At 37.6% G+C, this 20847-nt stretch overlaps 1 long non-coding RNA gene across 1 annotated transcript in view; it reads right to left on the reverse strand.

The window, feature by feature from the left end:
- Nucleotides 1–20847, reverse strand: part of LOC110344271 (uncharacterized) — a 222320-nt gene that overhangs the window by 71111 nt on the left and 130362 nt on the right. Inside the window, exons 2-3 of the long non-coding RNA XR_015451655.1 lie at nt 15870–15993; nt 10433–10625 (exon numbers count right to left, since the gene is read on the reverse strand). This is a non-coding gene — a long non-coding RNA (uncharacterized LOC110344271). The remainder of the gene's footprint in view (nt 1–10432; nt 10626–15869; nt 15994–20847) is intronic.

Here is a 20847-nt window from a genome sequence, read left to right on the forward strand (position 1 = left end):
TCTGTATATGTTGGTGTTTACCTCCCATCCAAAGGCATCCACTTGGATATTTACTTATACTTAACTATAATTTATATTATCATTTAAGTATTAATGTCAATAATATTGTTTGTATTTAATTAGATATTAATATCATTATTTTATAATTCAATACATCTATCATGTATTACGATGTGTCACAGACACACAATGAGTCTGTCTGTCTGACCATCTTAACTAGGACTCATTTTTGGGGTAGGGCTTATACTATGATCATCCTGAAAAAATCATGATAGGGCTTATTTTCCAGTTATTTTTGGGGAAATGGAATATAACTCTTCTAATTGCAAAAACCTTTGTCATTTTCTTCAAGGGTTACAGATATAAAACATATCATTAGCTTGGCTCATAAGACTCAATATTATAGAACCCAACCACTCTGAAAATTCATCTTTACCATGTCCCTTCAGATATATATTTTAGGCACACTGTGTAACTTGCTATTCTCCGAACATACCTTGCCTTTTCAAACTCCCCTATTTTTGACAATTTCTGCCATACACTTGCATCTCTCTTCTTTAACCATCTTGCCTAACACACTTTTATTTATCCCTCAACACTCAATATTCTGTCATCATGAATGCTAGAAAATGGGGACCCTAAGCTGACTAGTACAGGACTTTAACATCAAGGATGTTGCAATCTACTTCCAGGCAACAACATGAAGGCTTCTGATCTGATGGATGTTATCAGAAGGATGGTATTCATTGAACAAATTATAACAAACTAAAAGTCTCAGGCACTAGAAAACATTGATATTTATGTATTAGAGAGTCAATTATAAGAAAAAAATCATCCCTTCCAAGCTTCCTTGAGGTAGATACCAAATATTCCTATTCTTTCCTCCTAGTCTGATATTTGATATTCTTAATACGGTGTTTTCCTCGCCACAATGCTATAAACTTCTATTTGACACACCAATCCAGATCAACAGAAATGTCTTTTACATTGTCAGGCCCTTCGTGTGTGTCAGCTTTGATTTCTCAGGTGGCCACATTTCCGACATCTGCAAAGATTTCCCAATCAGCCATCTGCAAATCAGCTTCATGTTGAAAACCAAAATCAGAATGCCTCTCAATGCCTCAGTGATTAAGAAAAAAAAAGTCAAGCAATCTTTCTAGTCCATCTTAAGTCATCTTCATTTATATTTTTTATAAATGACAGAATAGGCGTTGGAAAATGAATATAAAACTACTTGAAAAGTTCAGCTTAAACTTTCAAATCATTTATGTCATTGGCATTGCACTGAGAAACAGAAACCAGTAATTTCCAATTGATAACATAGTTGAAAACTACTTAATGACAAGGACATTAAATGGGTACATGTGTGTTAAATAGGCACAAAAATATCTGAAGTCCTATTAAAGAAAAATAGCAACTTTTCAATTAACCACTTAACAGCTGACCCTAAGTATTGGTTGGGCAGCACATTTACGTACTGACTATCCTGAGCATCGCTCTGGCAGGTGTCATTTCAACCAGTTGATTCTTGTATGGAATACATTTGATAAAATTGTCTTTTTTTATTATTCTTAAATTCTTTTGTTGGTACATTTTAGGTATACAATACATTTACATTTATCACTGGGTGCTTGTACGTGTACATGATGTATCTTGGTTCTTATTTTTTTCCCCATTACCTGTGCACCCTTCACACCCTCCACCCTTCCCTATTTACACAGACATCCTTTCCATTTTTTTTCTTTTCTCATAATTTTTCCTTTACCTCCTTCCCTTTCCCCTTCCCCTCCCACCACCCCTACCTCTTTGGACCTTTTTTCCTATTTCAAATTATCAATTATTCATTTTAATCATTTTAACCCTTATTTACACTCTCAATTTCTCACACTAGAGAAACTATTTGGTATTTACACGTGTGTCCTATTTATTTCACTTAAGAGTATGACCTCAATATGCATCCATTTAGCTATAAGTGACTCTAGTTTCTCATTCTTATATTGTCGTTTTTATATTTCCTTTTATATTATCTTATAAAAATTGATGAAAAATATGCAATGTTGGTCATCTTGTATTTAAATAATTGGACTGGTAAGTGGTCAAGAAAACTTCCTTCAAAGGTCCAAATTGTCTTAGAGTTCAAGTTGAATACTCCAAAAAGAAATTCATCCTATCCTAAATGGATGAATTTTGGTCATGCCATATGGTTTATAATTACTTCAGAATTTCCCATCCTTCTTCCTTGCCTGGCTTCTCTTTTCACATATCAGTTATCTGTCATAACTCAATAGAAGGGAAAAGATGCTTTGTTTTCTCATATAAGAGCTAAGAACTTTCCTTTTGTCTCGCTTATATTCTAACCCTAGGGAAGAAATAATTTTTCTTCAGTGTTAGTTTTATTGGGCTCTTCAATATAATTTTATAAGAATTAAGGGAAAATGCTTAAATCTAATCTAAGAGTTATACAGTTTCTAACTACCCTAAGCCCCCCATCACTCAAGTAATTGGTTGTTTAACTGAATCTAGTTGGAGTTTCTATGAATTGGGTTATTCATGTGGATCTTGCATGGGAAGTCATCATCAGAGTGAGACTTTTAAAATGGTTTACAATGTAAATCAGTATGTCAAAGATATAGCTATACTCCTATATTTTTTCTCTGTTTCATATAGCCAAGATATGTACATTGACCCAGGTGTACCTAGGTACACATCAACAAATGAATGGATAAATAAAATGTGATACATTGTTTGTGTGTGTGTGTGCACACAGTGAAATATTTAGTTATAAAAACTGAAATCTTGCCATTGGCAGAAAAATGGATTAAGGTAGAAGATATTATGTTAAACAAGTCAGGCACAGAAAGATAACACATTTTCTCACTCACATGTAAAAGTTTAAAAAGGGTAGAAGGAGTGGGGTGAAGGAGGGATAGAGCATGGCTGATGCTTTCAGGAGTGTAATTTGGAAAAGACAAATATTTTCTAACATTCTGTATCACAGAAGGGTAATTATGGTTGAAAACAACTGATTGCTTATTTCAAAATAATTAGTAGAGAAGATTTTGAATGTTTCCAACAAAAAAAGAAAATTACGTTTGAGGTGATAGATCCACCAGTTATTCTAATCTGATCACAATACTTTGTAGACATATATTAAAATATCGTACTGTACCCTAGAAATATTTAGTTAAGACATGAAAATTAAAAATAAAATATTTCTTAGGAATAAAAGGTCCAAAGGGGAAGGGGAAGTGGGAGGGATTGGAGAAAGGAAAAAAGGGAATGGAATTAATATGAGAAAATGAAAAAATGGAAACAAAGTCTTTATAAATAGGGAGAGGTTGAAGGAGTGAAGGGAGGGCAGGGGAATGGGGAAAAAATAAGAACCAAGGTAGATTATGTAAAGGTACAAATTTCCAATGATGAATGTCATTATATTGTATACCTAAAATGCACCGATAAAATTAATAAAATAAAATATTTCTAAAAAATCATTTACAACTTAATACTTTAACACTCTATCTTAGATACTTTCTCATTGCTGGGACAAAACACTAGACACTCACAAGTAAAAGGAGAAAAGTTTTATTTTAGCTCACAGTTTATGGAAGTTTCAGTCCATAGTCAGCTGGCTCCAAGGCAGGGCAGCATGGCAAAAGGGCATGGCAGAGGAGAAAGAGCTCATGGCAAGACAGGTAGGAAGCAGTGTGCCTTCCTCTTCCTTCCCTTTTAATCTATCCTCACTACAGGTCTTTTGGTTGGTGCCACCAGCACCCAGGGTGGGCCCTCCCTCCTCAGAAAGTCCATCATCCACACCCAGAACTATGCTAAACAAATCAGTAGACTAATCCAGTATCATTCACTCATGATCCAGCCACCTCCCAAAAGCCCCACCTATGAGTGCATGAGGCTTTGTGGGGACATCTAGATATAAGCCATAACACTTCCTTAGCCCTCACAAAGATCAGCAGATGTGACTTCTTATCTGCTTTTCTTTTAATTTTTGAAGAATTCATTTGGATTTTGTTTTTATTTTTAAATATTATACTTCAATGGAAATTTTATTATTGCAAGCCACCCCAACAACTTGTGGAAAGTAAGAGGGGGTTATACATTATGAGTAAGTCATTTGTGCACACTGGCACATTGAAAAAATAGTAGCTTCTTGCTCCACAACCTCCAAGGAAATTTCCACAAGGAGTTTGTTGCTTTCTCTAGCGAGGTGTAGGAGACAGCCTGAGTGGCTGCAGGTGGATGCCACAAGACTTCCTGCTTTTCAATTCTGGCCATGCTAGTGCTTGCTGGAGACCTCCCTTGATTAAAGACCAACTTCTTGTAAACATTCAAGGAGATTTCAATAAGTTAACATCCACCACTTGAAGGAAGAAGCTGAGAGAGAGGGAGGTCAGAACTGAGAGAAGGCTTGTCTTTGGGAACTTGATTTGACAGTTGGCAAGGAGCTCCTGGCTGCAGAGGGTCACAACCTCCAAGTGCTGCTTCATGTTAAGGAGTAATGGCCAAGGTTTGTCAAAACAAAACCACACACACCAAACACCCTAGTGCCAAATGGGCAGGAGCTCTGGCCTGGTGCAAATGAAATCATTAGGAATTCCTTTGGAGTAAGAGTTACAGCCCTAGAGCTCTTGGATGCTAAGCAAATGCAGATGTCTGATCCTCATCTTATTATCTCCCTTAGCTAAGGCTTGGAACATATCACTTCCCCTTTCAAAATCCTTTAAAGATGCCATCTTTCTTCAACAAAGTCCAAAATCTTCAACCTGCCTTTCAAACTTTTCCCTAATTTTGCTCTATGTACTTTTATAATCTCAAGTCACAATATTCCAAAAGGCCTAGTGGCTGAGATCTTTTCTCAAGCAGATAGCAGAATGTACTTCCTGCATCCATCTGAACTCCCTATATAAGCTGAAGTCCTAGTTTTCCTTGCCATCCAGCTCAATGCCAGGCTTTCTCTGTTACAATCAATCTGTTCCTTTCGTCTGTTCAAGGACATCTCACTCTTTGAAACATTTCTAATATCATCCTTCTCAGGGACAATTCAAAGTTCAGACATTTACATCAAACACACCTGGGTTCCACTTCCACCCCTTTAGTTACTAAATATGAGGTTATTCAAAACACTAATCTTCCCTAAACCTCCATTTTCTCCTATGATAAGTGGAAATTATTCCAAAATAGAGAATAAAAGGGTTTGTTTTTTTTAATGTTAGAAGGAAAGCATTTAGAATTACACCTGACATCTTATATAGGTTTGCTGTTATTTTTTCCACTATGCTGAGATCTTATTTGACAAAGCATTTTCAAAATCCCTGTGAGTTCCACCTGGTAGTGCTAAATAATTTTTTGTTGAATTAAGATCTATGTTGAGTAGTTTCACAGTAGGAAGCCAGGAAAATCACACAGGTATACAACACAATTACATTTCCCATTGGGAACTTGTACCTTCACATGATGCATCTTGGTTCTTATTTTTTCCCCATTCCTAGCCCTCCCTTCATGCCCTCCACCCTTCCCTATTTACAAAGACTTTATTTCCATTTTTTCCATTTCTCATCATTGTTCCTTTCCCTTCTTTCCTTTCCCCTGACCCTCCCACTACCCCTACCCCTTTGGACATTTTCTTCTTATTTTGCATTATCAATTATTCATTCTAATCATTGGTACATTTTAGGTATACAATATAATGACATTCATCATTGGAAATTTGCACCTTTACATAATCTCTCTTGGTTCTTATTTTTCACCCTTGCCCAGCCCTCCCTTCAACCCCTCCAGTCCTCCCTATTTACAAAGATTTTGTTCCTATTTTTCCATTTTCTCATATTAATTCTATTCCCTTCTTTCCTTTCCCCTATCCCTCCCACTTCCTTCCCCTTTGCCCCTTTTCTTCCTATTTTACATTACCTATTATACATTTTAGTCCTTATTTACACTTTCAGTTTCTCACACCAGAGAAACTATTTGGTATTTACACATATGTGTCCTATTTATTTCACTTAAGAGTATCACCTCAATGTGCATCCACTTAGCTGTAAATGTCTCTAATTTCTCATTTTTTATGGCTGAGTAGTACTCCATTTATAAAAAAAAAAAACAACACCACATTTTCTTTATCCAGTCTCCAGTTGACGGGCACTTGGGCTGTTTCCAAGTTTTAGCTATCACAAACTGTGCTGCTATGAACATGGGCGCACATATATCACTGTGGTATGATTCTTTTAATTCTTTGGGGAAGATTCCCAGCAGTGGAATAGCGGGGTCAAATGGGACTTCCAGTCCTAGTTCTTTGAGGTATCTCTATACTGATTTCCACAGTGGTTCCATCAGTCTACACTCCCACCAGCGGTGGAGCAGGGTTCCTCTTTCCCAACAGCCCCACCAGCATTTGTTATTGGTTGATTTCATGATAGCAGCCATTCTTTCTGGAGTGAGGTGGAATCTCAGCATTGTTTTCATTTGCATCTCTCAATTCAGATTCATAAGACTTATCAGTATACCAAAAAAGTTCATTGAACCAGATCATCTAAATGCAAAAAAGTAATTTGCTTCTACAAAATTGAGATTAGGTAGCTTTCAAAGTTGTGCTTATCCTGAAAATTGGAAAAGCTCTTGAAGAAGACATATTCAAATGAAATGGTGAATGAGTAATCTAAATAAATTCATTCATTTGCTTAATTTCTCTGAACCTTCCTTCATCTCCCTGTTAAAAGACTTTATCTCTATTACAGGATTGCTGAAAGCATAAAGAAAATAATACATGTGCAATTCAATTTTGTAAATATATCCAGCCTTCTAAGGTGATCTTCGAAAAGTAGATAAAAATAGAAACAGCATCTGAGAAAGGTCACATCTGGAAATATGGAGTAGGTTAAATATTTCTCCTATTAAGTGCAAGTAAAAACCCTGGACATATGTGTAAAACAAACATGTATAGGCAGGCAGACCTCCTAGGAATCTTAGGACACAAGAAAAGACAATGTGGTGAGTTCCATGTGTTTTCTTTTTACCTTATATATTTCAGATTTAGAGCTGAAGAAAATGACAACAGGAGAAGTCAATAAACAGAGACAACAATAGCCCCAACAAAATCTGGACAAAGGAGCAACCAAGCAAGACAACAACAACTAAATAACAACTGTTCCACTTTAGTGAAGCACTGCACACCAATGAAAGATCAAGTGAGGAATCCCAACTTCCTCCTTTGCATGACATATCAAGACATCCCAATAACTCCTTAGAAAAGGCCAGGAAAAGAGCCAGGACTTTCACCATTAACCAGTGGTAAGGCCATTTGATTGCATTAGTAGTGGAGATCTGGGAGCTGGAAACCCCCAACACACACACACACACACACACACACACACACACACACACACCCTTAGCAATAATGAAATGTTATCCTCTTCCTGCTAAACCATTATCTGAGAACACGAGTGTCAGGACATAATATGAAAATGTCTAGTTTCAACAATTAAGTAGAAAGTTTTATAAAATAAACACAAGATATAAAGATCCAATTCAAATTTTAGAATTGAAAAATACAATAAATGAAATTTTTAAAATCTCAGCTGATGAGCTCAACACCAGAGTAATTGAGACATGGAAAATAGTGAATTGTCAATAGAAAAAAAAAATAGTCAAAAAAAGTGATAAAGATCTAACATCCATGTCATTGGAGCTCCAGAAAGAGAGGAGAAACAGTGTGGGTGAAAAAAAGCATTCAAGGAAATAATTGCAGAAATCTCCCAAATTTGGCAAGACACATTAAAGTATAGATTTAAGAAGCTAAGCAAACTCTAAATGGGAGAAATCTATGAAGTCATCATAATTAAACTTCTGAAAATTAAAGACAAAAAAAAATCTTTAAAGCACCAGCAAAAACTAAAACTTCATCTACAAGGGAAAAAACAGTTCAGACATCAATGGATTTCTCATGGGAAACTAAGAAAGTGAGAAAGAAGCGATATATTTTTCAAGCACTAAAGAAAAGATAACTCACATTTTACACTAAACATTACTCAAAATGGATCACAGACAAATGCAAAATGTAAAATTATAAAACTTATAGAAAACAATGACGATATTAAAGTCTTGGAGCTAGGCAAAGATTTTTTAGACTTCTTACCATAAGCTTATCTATAAAGAAAAAACTGATAGAGTTCATGAAAAGTAAAACATTTGCTCTAAAAAAAATCTTTGTAAACCACATATGCAGCAAAAGCCTAATATGTAGAATACATAAAGAATTCTCAAAACTAAGCAATAAAAAAAGTCTAATTGGATAATATGGCAAAGACATTCCAAAGAAGAGTGTATACAAATGGCAAACAACCACACGAGAATATGTTCAACACCATTAGCCAACAGAGAAATGCAAATTAAAACCATGATCGCTCAAAATTGTGGTACATTCTTACCATGGAATACTACTGCAGAATAAAAATGAATGAACTACTACTATATTGCAAAGACCTGGATGGATCTCTAGAGAAATATGTTGAACTAAAAAAAGCCAATTCCAAAAAGTTATATACTAGTTAATTCTATGGATGTTTTTGAAATAACAAAATGATAGTAATGGTGAACAAAGTAGTGGCCACCAACAGTTAAGTAGAGGATGAGGGCATGAGGTAAGTGGAGTGGTTATAAAGGGTCAACCTGAAGGATTTGTATACTGTGGAGATTTTCTGGTGTGTAAAAATGCATTTACTTTTAATTTAGTAAATCCATCAGCCTTTTAAGATTTATGCCTTTGGGAGTCTTCCTTAGAAAAAATATAGCACAAACCAAGATTATATAGGAAATGTCTCTTGTTTTCTTCTACCACTTTTTTAATTTTGTTTTTCACTTTTAACTCAACCTCTGTAAATTGGGAAAATAGGAAATATTGTGCAAGGTAGGACTCTATTTTGATTTTTTTTCAAATGTAAACTCAGCTCTTCTAAAACAACTGAATAAGATATCCTTTACCATTAATCTGAGATATTATCTCAATCATTCAAAATTATTTTTACTTGTACTGCGTATTTTTGGCCTTTTATATCTGTCCCTTTGTCATTTTTATTTATCCATGTGCCTCAGAATTGCCTGTGTAAACATTTAAGGTCAAGGAAATGTTCCCAGCAGAAATTATCAGTCACTTATCTTCACTACATATGCACTAATGAGCTCTGACAAGTACAGATTTCTGACCTGTTTCTTTATCTGTAAAATGGAGCTAAAGTACAATTCTGCATATAATGAGTAACATACCAAGGTCCTCCTCCTTTAAAAGACTACTCATATAGGATTTTGTAATAATTTCTACTTACTTGGCTTAGTTCTTTTAAGGTCTAGAATCCTGTTTATAATCATCTTTTTTTAAGTTTTTAAAAACATTTTTGAGATAGTTCTAGATTTATAGAAGAGGTATAAAACAGGTACAGAGTTCCCATATATTTTTCACTTAGCTTCATTTTATATTATCATATTGCAATTGTCAAAACTAAGTATATAATTGATACTAATAACTAAACTACAGACTTTATTAAGATTTCACCATTTCTCTCCACCAAAGTCCATTTCTAATTCTATGATCCAGTCCAGGATTCCATATTGTATTTAGCAGTCATGTCTTCTTAATGTTCTTTAATCTATGACAATTACTAAATTTTTCCTTGTCTTTTATGACCTTGACATTTAATTATTTTGATATCAACCTCTTCCCCAAATAGTTTTTCTTATAAGCTTACATTTTCCATTTTCTTTTTTCTAGTTTTCTTGCATTATAATTGATAATTATATATATTTACAATGTACAAGGTGAAGTTTTGATATAATTATATACATTGTGAAATGATCACCACACTGAAGCTAATTAACATATCCATTGCCTTGCAGTTACCATTTTTTGTGTGATGATGGTGATAACACTTAAGATCTATTCTTTTATCAAATTTCAAGTATGCAATGCATCATTATTCATTATTGATTATTCATTGTCACTGTGCTGTATATTAGCTCTCTGATAGAATTCAATGATCTCAATTCTTATCATACATGCATTTGGGCTCCAAAATGAAAGACAGGCTACACGTTCAAGTTATTTTCTAAAATTAAAAAAAGAAAACGATGTAACCTCTGCTCCTTCTCCCCACACACAACTGGAAAAAGTTAGCTTAGGACAATGAAAGTCAGAGTGAAACCTTCACACTTCCCTAATTTCACATGTCGTGCATAGTTACTGTTAACACACGTGCTTCCAATCACCCCATCTTAAACACAGTGCAAATGTGGGTGCTAAGAGAATTGAACCTGCCAAACATATTTGACATCACAATGCCCTTGGAGGATCTATCAGCTAAACCCAGATACACATGTACATCTCAACAGTTCTATTTTATTAAACTCACAACATTTCCACCCAATTTAAACTCACCGCGATAGCACATGTTGTGATGGATCTCGGTGGTGGTTTCCTTTCCAGTTGGCACTAATAATATTGCACTGAGCCAGACCACAATCAGATGCCAAGTCCATGCTTGCTTCTTCTTCCCACTTGGATCTCTTGTTTGTTGAGCAGATATACAATACTAGACACAATCATTTGTGGGTGGGCTCGAGGGTAGGACCTGTTAAAAGTAATGTGACAATGGCTGTGAAAATCCACTTAAAGTACTAAAACTCTTGTTAAGTATTGCCTACAAATTTCCAGCTAAGGGCTGTATATCTGTAATAGCAAATGCAAAGTTATGGCCTCTGGGCCAAGCATGGCTCACAGATGTGTTTTATTTAGCTAGCTCAGTATTTTAAAAGCATCTGAATTTGTGGCCAATATTTACATATTAAGAGATTCTACATAAAAATCTGGATTTCTGGCTTCTCATGAAAAAATTTGATGTGGCCACATTGGGCCTATTTTTCCACATAGCAACAATTGGCTGAGGCTGCAAAGCAGCTGGCTGTTTGAGAGAGGGATTATACCATCTGGTAAGCATTTCTATGTAGCTCATGTCTCCTATTATGTAACTTGCTTCATTTCTGTGGATGTTTGAATTTTCAACACTGGTTCATAGTCAAGAGAACTTTACTTATCTAACCTTCTGGTTTGACCAAGATAAAAAAGTCTGTAAGGAAAAAAATATGATGACCTGTGTCATAGTCTGAGTTCCTTCAAAAAATAGACCTTAAGATAAAGATTCAAATGCATGTGATTTATTTGGGCAGTGAATCCAGTATACACTGGCAGGGAAATGTAAATGTGGGTTGGGAAAACAAAGTAAATAAAGAATAAAGAATAAAGGATGCATTATCAAGCAAGTAGCTGCTATGGTCAACTGAAGATTAACCTTCTTGGGGGATTCTGGGGGGTGGTATAAATTATGACCCTAGAGTTATCCTCACTGAGGCAAGGGAGCCAGGAAGCATATTTTCCCACTGCTATCAGTTACTGATTGATTATGCCCAGAAGAAGCAAATCTTAACATTTCCAGTCTCCCATGCCCTGTGGGCAGATCAAAGAAAACCCTTAGGCAGAGAGGTAGTTGGCAAAAATTAGAGAATAGTGCTATCAGCATTGAAGTATGAGGCCCAAGGAGGATATAAGCAGGGTACCAGCAGCAGCATCCATACCATGTTTCTGAGGCTAACTTCAAGTTATAGGTAGAATGATGATTTTATCTCACAGAAGAGAGAAGTGGCACCTGGTATTTGCTGGCCAGAACCACAAAGTTTCCCTTCTTTCTGAGAATTGCTCATCCTTTGAACCAACTCCAAATATTTCCCAAACTGCCCTTCACATGCTGCTCATTCTCAGCCCCTGGGTAAAAGATTGCATTTAACCAAACTTCCAAAAACAAGAGAGCTATGAAGCTACAAAGAGCAATTTTGATGTTGACAATGGGCTCTGGTTCCCCTACTCTTGGCTTGTAATTCTTTATTCCAAAGTAAGGACATTTAGCATTCTCTATATGAGCACATGATCAGAATCCAGATGTGAATAGACCATAATGATTTGTTTATTGCTAATAATGGTAATATAAGAATTGGACATGGTTCAAAAGTGAAGCCCAAGATCTAAATATTAAATACAATCTGCTAGAAGATAAAATAGTTAAAAATCTTGATGACATAGGTGTAGGCAAGAAATTTTTAAGCAGAACTCCAAGGGCACAAGAAATAACATCAAGAATCAACAAAATGAGATCATATCAAATCAAAAAGCATCTCTACGGAAAAAGAAACAGCAGAGTGAAGAGATAACCTACAGAATGGGAAAAATGTGTGCCAGCTATTCCTTGAAGAGAGGACTGCTATTTAGAATACACAAAAAACTCAAAAGACTCAGTCAAAAAATGGGCACCTGAAATGAATAGACACATCTCAGAAGAAGTTCAGAAGAAGCCAATAAATACATGAAAAAATGTTCCAACATTTCTGGGCATTAGAGAAATTAAATTAAAACAAAACAGAGATTCCATCTTACTCAAGAATGATTATAATCAAGAAAACAATAAAATAATACTTGCTGGTGAGGCTGTGAGGAAAAGGAACCCTTTTACATTGTTGTTGGGAATATAAACTAGTGCAACCACTATAGAAATCAGTATGGAGATTCTTCAAAAAAGTAAAATTAGAAATTTCATTTGACCCAGATGTTCCCTTTCTAGGTATCTTCCTGAAAGAGTTAAAGACATTATATTACAGTGGATACATGCATACTCATGTTTAGAGCAGCAGCACATATACTTTAGAGGAAGGTGCGTGCATTGTCATCCAAAAGCTGGGTCTGGATAGGAGGTTGCAGTAAGAGGCCAGCATGGAGGGGAAAGAAGTGCTGGCACAGAGACAGTAGAGGGAAAATCAGGAATGAGGTGGATGGGACAGGATCTTGACTTTGGAGCTAGACAGATTTGGATTCAAATCTATTCAAAAGATGCCCTGAGGTAAATGAGTTATGTTTAAGAGCCTCATTTTTCTCACTTATCTACTGGAAATAACTTTTTCTCCCACGTATGGTTATTGAGAAGATTAGGTAGAATGCTTTAGATCTAGAATGTACTCCCAAAGCCTCCTGTGTTCAGAGGTGAGGCTTTGGGGAGGTGATTTGCTCATGGGGTTACTATAGTCATCACTGGATTACTTCACTATGGATTACTATGGCGAACCCATAGCCAAATGTGCTGTTTGAAGTTAAGGCCAAGCTGAAGAGGCAGTTCACTGGGGACATGAAAGGGTGCATCTCCCTCCCCAGCTCCTCCTTTCTCTCTCTGCTCCCTGGCTGTGATAACATGAACAGCTTTCCTCCACTATGACCCTCTGCCATGCTGTTCTGCCCAGGACCCATCTGCCCATGGGCTGTAACTACGAACCAAAATAAACTTCTCTTCCTTTAAGTTGTGGGTATGGGGTATTTTGTCCCAGTGATGAGGAAAATGACTAAGACATTAGGTGATATAAATATATAACTAGCACCCAGATGAAATGGCATGTGCCTGTACCCTAGCTATTCAGGAAGCTGAAAAAGGAGTGTTGCAAGTTCAAGGCCAGCCTGGGCAACTTAGCAAGACCTCCTCTCAGAAAAAAATACCTAATGTACATTAGTATATACAAAAATAAGTTGCTCCATAAGTTGCTCAATAAATGCTCATTATTGTTATTCTTACATAAAGTCTAATTTTCCTTATGATCTCTTTGAGGCTTATGATCTTATGATCTCCCAAGGCTCTCTTGGGCTTACGTTGGCAGTACTGTTTCTAAAGATATAATGCCATCATTAAGGCAATGGATCCTATGAAGGAGACTAATGAAAGAATAAGGTATGATTAATGGTGGTAATAAAAGTATAAAATAAAGGAGAGGGTTGAGAGGGATTTCTGAAAGTATCCACTTAGCCTTACTATTTATAGAAACATTCACCCAGCCTTTTTGTTTATGGAAAACAAAAGAAAAATATACATGTATATACCTATACACACACAAACATGCACACACTCATGCATGCTCATACAGACACACGTTCACACACACACACACACACACACACACACATTTATATACCTCAGCACTATTTCTTTTGCTGCTTTCTTTCTGGTTAAGCCTAGCACTAAATTATGAGTTTCTGGTTGAGTCACTTTGTTCTCTGAAATAAATGAAGCATAAAATTCCTCTTGACTAGAAGCCAGCTTCTTCGTCTCCTCTAGGAAAGGCCTGTGTCTTTCATTGAGGGAATATCAGGCAACCATGGCACATTCACACAGCTGGCACTTCATGTAGGTCACCCCAGAAATCCAGAGGAAAGAAGCATTCACCAAATCTAATGATCGCTGGAAACACGGCCATTCAAATATCCAAGATTTCCTTGGTCATTCTCATCTGAATGACCACTGTCATCCTGGAGACCTAGGGGTTATGCTTTTTCACAACAGTCAAAGTTCATACTACATAGGCTCAAGGCACATAGCTTTTGTGAAGCCTGGATACACTTCTCAAGCTGTCCTGTGTGTATGAAAGAGAAGACAGAAATTCGAGACAGAGACACACAGAGAAAATGCTACAGGGAGGACACATGACTTCCTGCTCTGAATCAATAATATTCAAGAAATTCACAGTGAACATTCTTGCTGTCAACAGTCACACAGGAGACAGGGCCTCACTCTGAGCATTTCTGGGCTGTCATCAGTCTGCCTCACAGTTTCAATGTGCCTCAGTGTCTGTTTCATATTTAACGCTGCCCCACATATAACACCACAAGACATATCCATGGTTTTGCTGTTATAGAATGGTTAATATCCTAAAAGGGTGGGTGCTTTTACCAAGCACCCCCAGGGGAGATATCAAGCTGCAAAGATAACAATCAGTTTCATGGAGAAAATCACAAACAGCAGAAAGGCACAAACAGCAGAAACTGATATTTAAATTCCAAACTAATAATGGACCCTGCATTTTCACATTAGCTGGCTTTGTGTATTTTCCCTCATCAAACATATGTTCTCTGTGGAACTAGCCCAGCCCATCTGAACCAGTTACTATTTTTGTAAGAAGTAGGAGGGGGAGGAGAAAAGGAAGAGAAACGTTACATCTCCATCCTCATGCAGTGCTATAAATATTTGGCTATAGAAACAAGGAGTCCACGGCATACATGACGGTCAATGGTACTTCTATGAGCTAATGCAACCCTCACACTGTCCTTAGTGCACTGCCTGGGTACTAGGGTGGGCTCCAGAACCACAGAGCCCTGGGTGTGAGTTCTGGTTCTCCAATGTAATATTATATAACCTTGAGAAAAACATACTTTACTTCCATTTTCTAATTTCAACTATCCCATTCTATTATCTTCTCCCTAATCAGTTTCCTGCATCCCCTTCACCTCAACTCCAACACCACTTAGAAGCACATCAGGCCCTTCAGTTCACTGTACTGCAAGAATTTCACTACCTCTTACTACTTTCATCAGTTCTTTTCACTCATTATGCGTTCTTAAATCCCATAGTCATTCAACAATTTTTCTCTTGCATATACTGTATCCTTAACTTTCTTTCCCCTTTCCTTTGAAATAAAGGACAGGCCTGATTATATTCACTTCTTTGCTTCTTCAACAGTTGGATTTGATTGGAGAGAAATTCATAATCTTACTGACTAGTCTCATTAAATGTGGGACTTCTATCTTCCATGGGGCCTTAATGCTGGCTGGCAATCATCATAGACTTCCCTAGCTCATTCACAGCCTCACTTTCCTGGCTGATCATCCCATACGTCTGCTTTCTTCAAACCTCCCCACTCTATTCTCTCTCTGTTACCGCCTTTACTTCCTACTTTTCTCAGAAAAACGGAAGGCTCAGAAGAGAGAATTCCAATACCCCAACTTCCACACTTACCCATCTCCATCTCCATATCCCATTTTTATTAAAGTAGATGAAGTTTCTCTGCTCTGTACACTTCTTTATGTCCTACATTCTCTGTTCAAACCATCTCCATCCTGGCATGCTGGTATCCAATTTCCTTTATAAAAGAAAAGAAACATTCTTTTGATACCAGAGCCCCCCTTTTTTCTATTAGTTCCCTTTCTCTCTTTCTTTGTATAGTAAACCTCTTTAAAGGGGCACTCTATCTAAGTCACTGTTTCTAAATATCTAAATAATTTCTTCCTACAAGAATTGAACATACTTGCATTGTGTTTTCGATCCTTTGAACGCGCTCTTATTAGGAACCCCCACATCACTAAATGCAGTGGTAGGTACTCAATAGATTTTTTTTTTAATGTATCACCATAAACCTCAATTCCTTCATATATAAAATGATATAATATATACTTCTGATGTTGATTATGAAAATTAATTGATACACTAGGGGCAAAGGATTTAGCAGCAAATCAGTTTATATGGAGAGCTAAGTAATTTTGCTATATTTTGGGAAGAAACATTTACTTGCAAAGATTCTGGAACTTCTTTCCATGCTGAACCTTAAATGAAACATATTGCTTATACCAGGTGATCACCTCTTTCCCTCATGGAAAGATTTCTTTCCATTCCTGTACAGAAGATGACTTCCATATTCCATGTTCTTAAATTAGCTATTAAACAGAGATACACTGAAAGATAAGAATATGTAGTGTTGGTGAATGAGACTGTGGTGCTTTCTCCAGTGAGGGTATTTATAAGGGATCTGAGCAGAAGAGATATCAGCACACTGGGTTTATTCTTTAGACAGATCCTAAAATATGTGTACAGCCATTTGAAAATAACTGAAATCTCATTGAAAGACAGGTGGGAGGTGAGGTAAAATGAGAAGTGTCTAAGAACTGAGTGCCATGCCTGCTGTACAGAAAGGATGGGTTGGCCAACTCAATTTCACAGGATAGCAAATTTGCCAGGGGAAGGGCTCTAGAAGATTCACAGATTCTCTGTAAGACTTCTACCACACTCTGCTATAGGGAATGTACATTCCTGAAACCTTAGGTGGGAATTTCACAATGTGTACTACACAGATTTGTAACATGGTCTTTGGTCAAGTTGTTCCATTTCTAGGAATTTGTCCTAAGAAAATAGGACTTGCACAGATATTTAGTTAAAAGGAGATTTGTTATAATATGGTTCACAGAATCATAAAAAAGTTTTAAAAAATATAAATATCCACCACTAAGAAATTGGTTAAATAAATTATTTTACTTAATGGAATTTATAATATGTTCACAATAATGTACAAGTGTCAAGTGAAAAAATTCAGATTACAAAGCAGTATGTAGAGAAGGATTTATATTTTTACAAATTTATACAGAAAAGTTTGAGAGATTATATATGCAAATATTAATGTTTGTAGGATCATAAGTGTTAGTTTTTTATTTATATTTTACAATTTTTCTATAAGCATGCATTATTTATATTGTGAAAGTTTAGTACATAAAGGAAAATTCTGGATCTAGTTAGTGTAGGTTTCATCAGCCTTTTCCTTTCTTCTAACCTGTAATGAACACATGCAAATAAGAACTGAAAATGGAGAAACGATATATATAATTTAATAAGCTGATGCCAAGTGGGGAGTGATCTTAAATATTTAGCAAAATATCCATCCATTCATTAAGCAAATACAAGTGTGAACACATTCAGACGCTATTCAAGCACCCACCCAATAATGAGATTGCTGTGGTCCCCTGTCCACACAGTTTTACATTAATTGGAGAAAAGAGACATTAGGAGAAATAATTCTATAACTGTAGAGCTTGTTACAGAAGAAAATTCAGGTGTGACCAGAGCACGTGAAAGGATTTAACCCAGTATGAAGAATGTAAAGACTTCTCTGGATAAAGATATTCAAACAAAGACCTGAAGGTGAGTAAAGGTGGCAATATATACAAGAGGGAAGAGAATTCATATCAGAAGGAGGGAAGACAATTCTCAGCAGTGGGCATGTGTGAGGGCCCTGAGTCAGTAATAACACAGGGTACACTGGAGGCAACAAAAGAAAACTCAAGCACTGAGAGCACACAGGTGAGTACAAAAGACACTGCCTTTCCACAGGCAGATCTCAGCAGCAGTCTCAGAATGTGCAGGGAGAACTCTGGCAGGCTGTAGTGGGAAGTATGGTGGAGTACAGTACCCAAAGTCAAAGGGATAAATTAACCAGTCCAAATCAGGGTGCCTTTGGATATAGCAGGGCACTCAGGGGTGTCTGCCTGACAAAACACTTTCCTGTAATAGCTACATAACTACAGCCGTTGGACATGTCTATGACCCAGAAATGTATAGTGCCCTTCATGTACATTATCTCACTTTATTCTATCATTCTTTGCAGTGAGTGTTCTTATTATCATAATTTTACAGATGAGGAAGCTGAAGCTTGGAGAGGTTCCATCATTTTCCCACAACAAAACGTTAGTGTATAGCAGAGTGGAAATTTAAGCCAAGCAAGTCCATGCTGGTCCCTAAATGGAGTGAGAGGGAGGGAACAAGAATTAGTGTGAACCATCAGTCTATTCATACAGCTGTGAAAGAAGAATTCTATTTTTTAAATTTTTATAAATCAAGTTGAATTTCAATTACTTGTTACAATAAGCTGATGAGGAATTTTATATTAGTATTCACAAGATTTCCGTGCTGTTTCTGGGCCTGTGCTTCAGTCGAAGTCCCCCATGTTGCCCTGTGGTTCTGGGCAGTTCCCTCTGCTTCACCTGTCATCTATCCTGGCCCCTCTGAGGACCCAGATGTAGGCACAGGAGTTTTTGATGAGGACAGAGCTCCCAAGCCTGGGATGTACCTTTCCTGGTGTCATGCCCTGAGGTCCTGACTTCAGGGGCTGCCAGAACCCAGGTCCTCCCTCCCTCTCTGCATCCCTAGTCTGGGTGAAAGTCTCTCATCATGTTTTCCATAGAGCCTTGGCTTAGCTCATGGACCCTAGCCTGCTCAGTAAATTTAGACTTTGGGAAGAATTTCACGAAGGAGAGTGCTTTGACAGGTCAGAGGCAGCCTGGCCTCTAAAGGCTCCCAAGGAGCATAAGCCCTATTTTTCCTCTCAGAGACCCCTTGCTGTTAATTTCCTTACGTCTCTGAGTGCGACCTCTAGGTGTACCTGTACCCCTGGCAATTAACCCCCTACACTGTCTCTTCAGGTTTTAGATGCAAAAAAGAAACACTCCAAAACAGGCCAAGACTTGCTTTTGCTTTTCTGATTTCTCTTATAACACATATGAGGTAAACTGTCAGTGTGGTCTGACTGGACAATGGTCTATCACTGATTTCAAGAGTACAACAGAGAGCCGGGGCTTTAGCTCAGCGGTTCCGCCACCTGCCTCAAAAGCACAAGGACCCGAGTTCGATCCCTGGTACAAAAAAAAAAAAAAAAAAGAGTACAGTAGAATTTTAAGCCCCAACCATCAATACGTACTGCATCAGGAATCAGGAAATCTGGTTCAAGCCTAACCCAAGCCCTGGCTGTGTGACCCTATATAAGTCACTTCTATTTCATATTACTTTCAATATTTACCACATGAGCTAGTTGGATTAAATGATTCAGCAAAGGATTTTTGGGGTTATCTGACTCAACAGGGCCAGAAAGATTATGAAGGGAAAAAAGAGGGTCTTGCATGGGAATGGTGTAAGTAGCATCTAATTAGCCTTAGTTAAGGTTGGCTGAGGAAAGTTGGATTCCCAGAGGAGGAGGACTCAGGTCTTGAAGGATGAGCAGGAATTTGCCAACAGATTAGCAGGGTATTCCAGACAGTGAGAGCAACCTTAACCAAAGTACAGGAAAAAAGACCAGGTTGGTGTGGGTCAGAATCTGACTGGTGTGGGCAGGGAAGGGTCATAGAAAGTGAGTCTGGAAAAGAAGATCAGAGTGAAGAGGCTTATATGTGATAGAGAAGTAGGATTGTATTCTAAGAGAAAGCAGAACCACTGAAGCTTTTAAGTGGAGAAATAACAGAATCAGATCAGCAGCTTAGATATTTTCTTCTGCCTACAGTGTGCAAGAAGCAGTGGGGGGGGCGGTTGGAAGCAGGGACATCAGTGAGAAAACCTGCAATAATATCTAAGGAGTGAAACATGAGAGTTGAAGATGGCTAAAGAATCCAACCAAATTGCGCAGATTGAGTGGACAGGACTTAGGATCTGGCTGATTGCATATGTAGAGGCAGAGACCTGGCCTAGACAACTAGGCAGACTCACTGAGTCCAGGGGTAGGGTGGGCTTGGTATGGATGAAGTCAGGGATTCTATATTGGTCATGTCTGGTCTTAGATGCTGTTCAGATTTTGAAATGGAGATTTCAGCAGGCAGTTGTGCAGATCAGAAGTCTGGGAGGCAGATCCATGTGGAGGACATAAGTGACACCCTGAACTTATTAACCATTCATTTGAATCATGAGCATAGATAAGTCCAATAGTGAGGAAATGCAGGGTGCAAAGAGAGGAGCCGAAGCAATGGTGGAGACTGGGGAGCCAGCACTTGAGGTGTACTCAGAAGAGAAGCAGCCAGAAATAGCCAGAAACAGTGGCCAGAGAGAACTCAGTTTTTTTCCTGCCGTTTCTTCTTTTTTGGTATTTGGAGGACCAGATGGAACATCACGGTCTTAGTCACTTTCCCATCACAGGGACACAATGCCTGACACCTGCAACTTAGAGGAGGAGAGGTTTATTTTGGCTCATGGTTACAATCCATGGTTGGCTGGCTCCAGGACAGGAACAGCATGACAGAGGGAAATGAAGGAAGAAAGCTGTTTATCTCATGGGAGTCAGCAAGCACAGAGAATAGGGAGCAACTGGGGAGGGAAATAAACCCTTCCAGGTCATACCCCAGTGAGCTGCCTCTTCTGACCAGACACTACCTTCCAATAGCAAGTCAGCTATATTGCCCCTATGGCTCAA

This window comes from Heterocephalus glaber, unplaced genomic scaffold (genome assembly GCF_053883595.1).
Source record: "Heterocephalus glaber isolate CG9 unplaced genomic scaffold, H.glaber_assembly_v1.0 deba00001429, whole genome shotgun sequence".
Lineage (NCBI taxonomy): Eukaryota > Metazoa > Chordata > Mammalia > Rodentia > Bathyergidae > Heterocephalus > Heterocephalus glaber.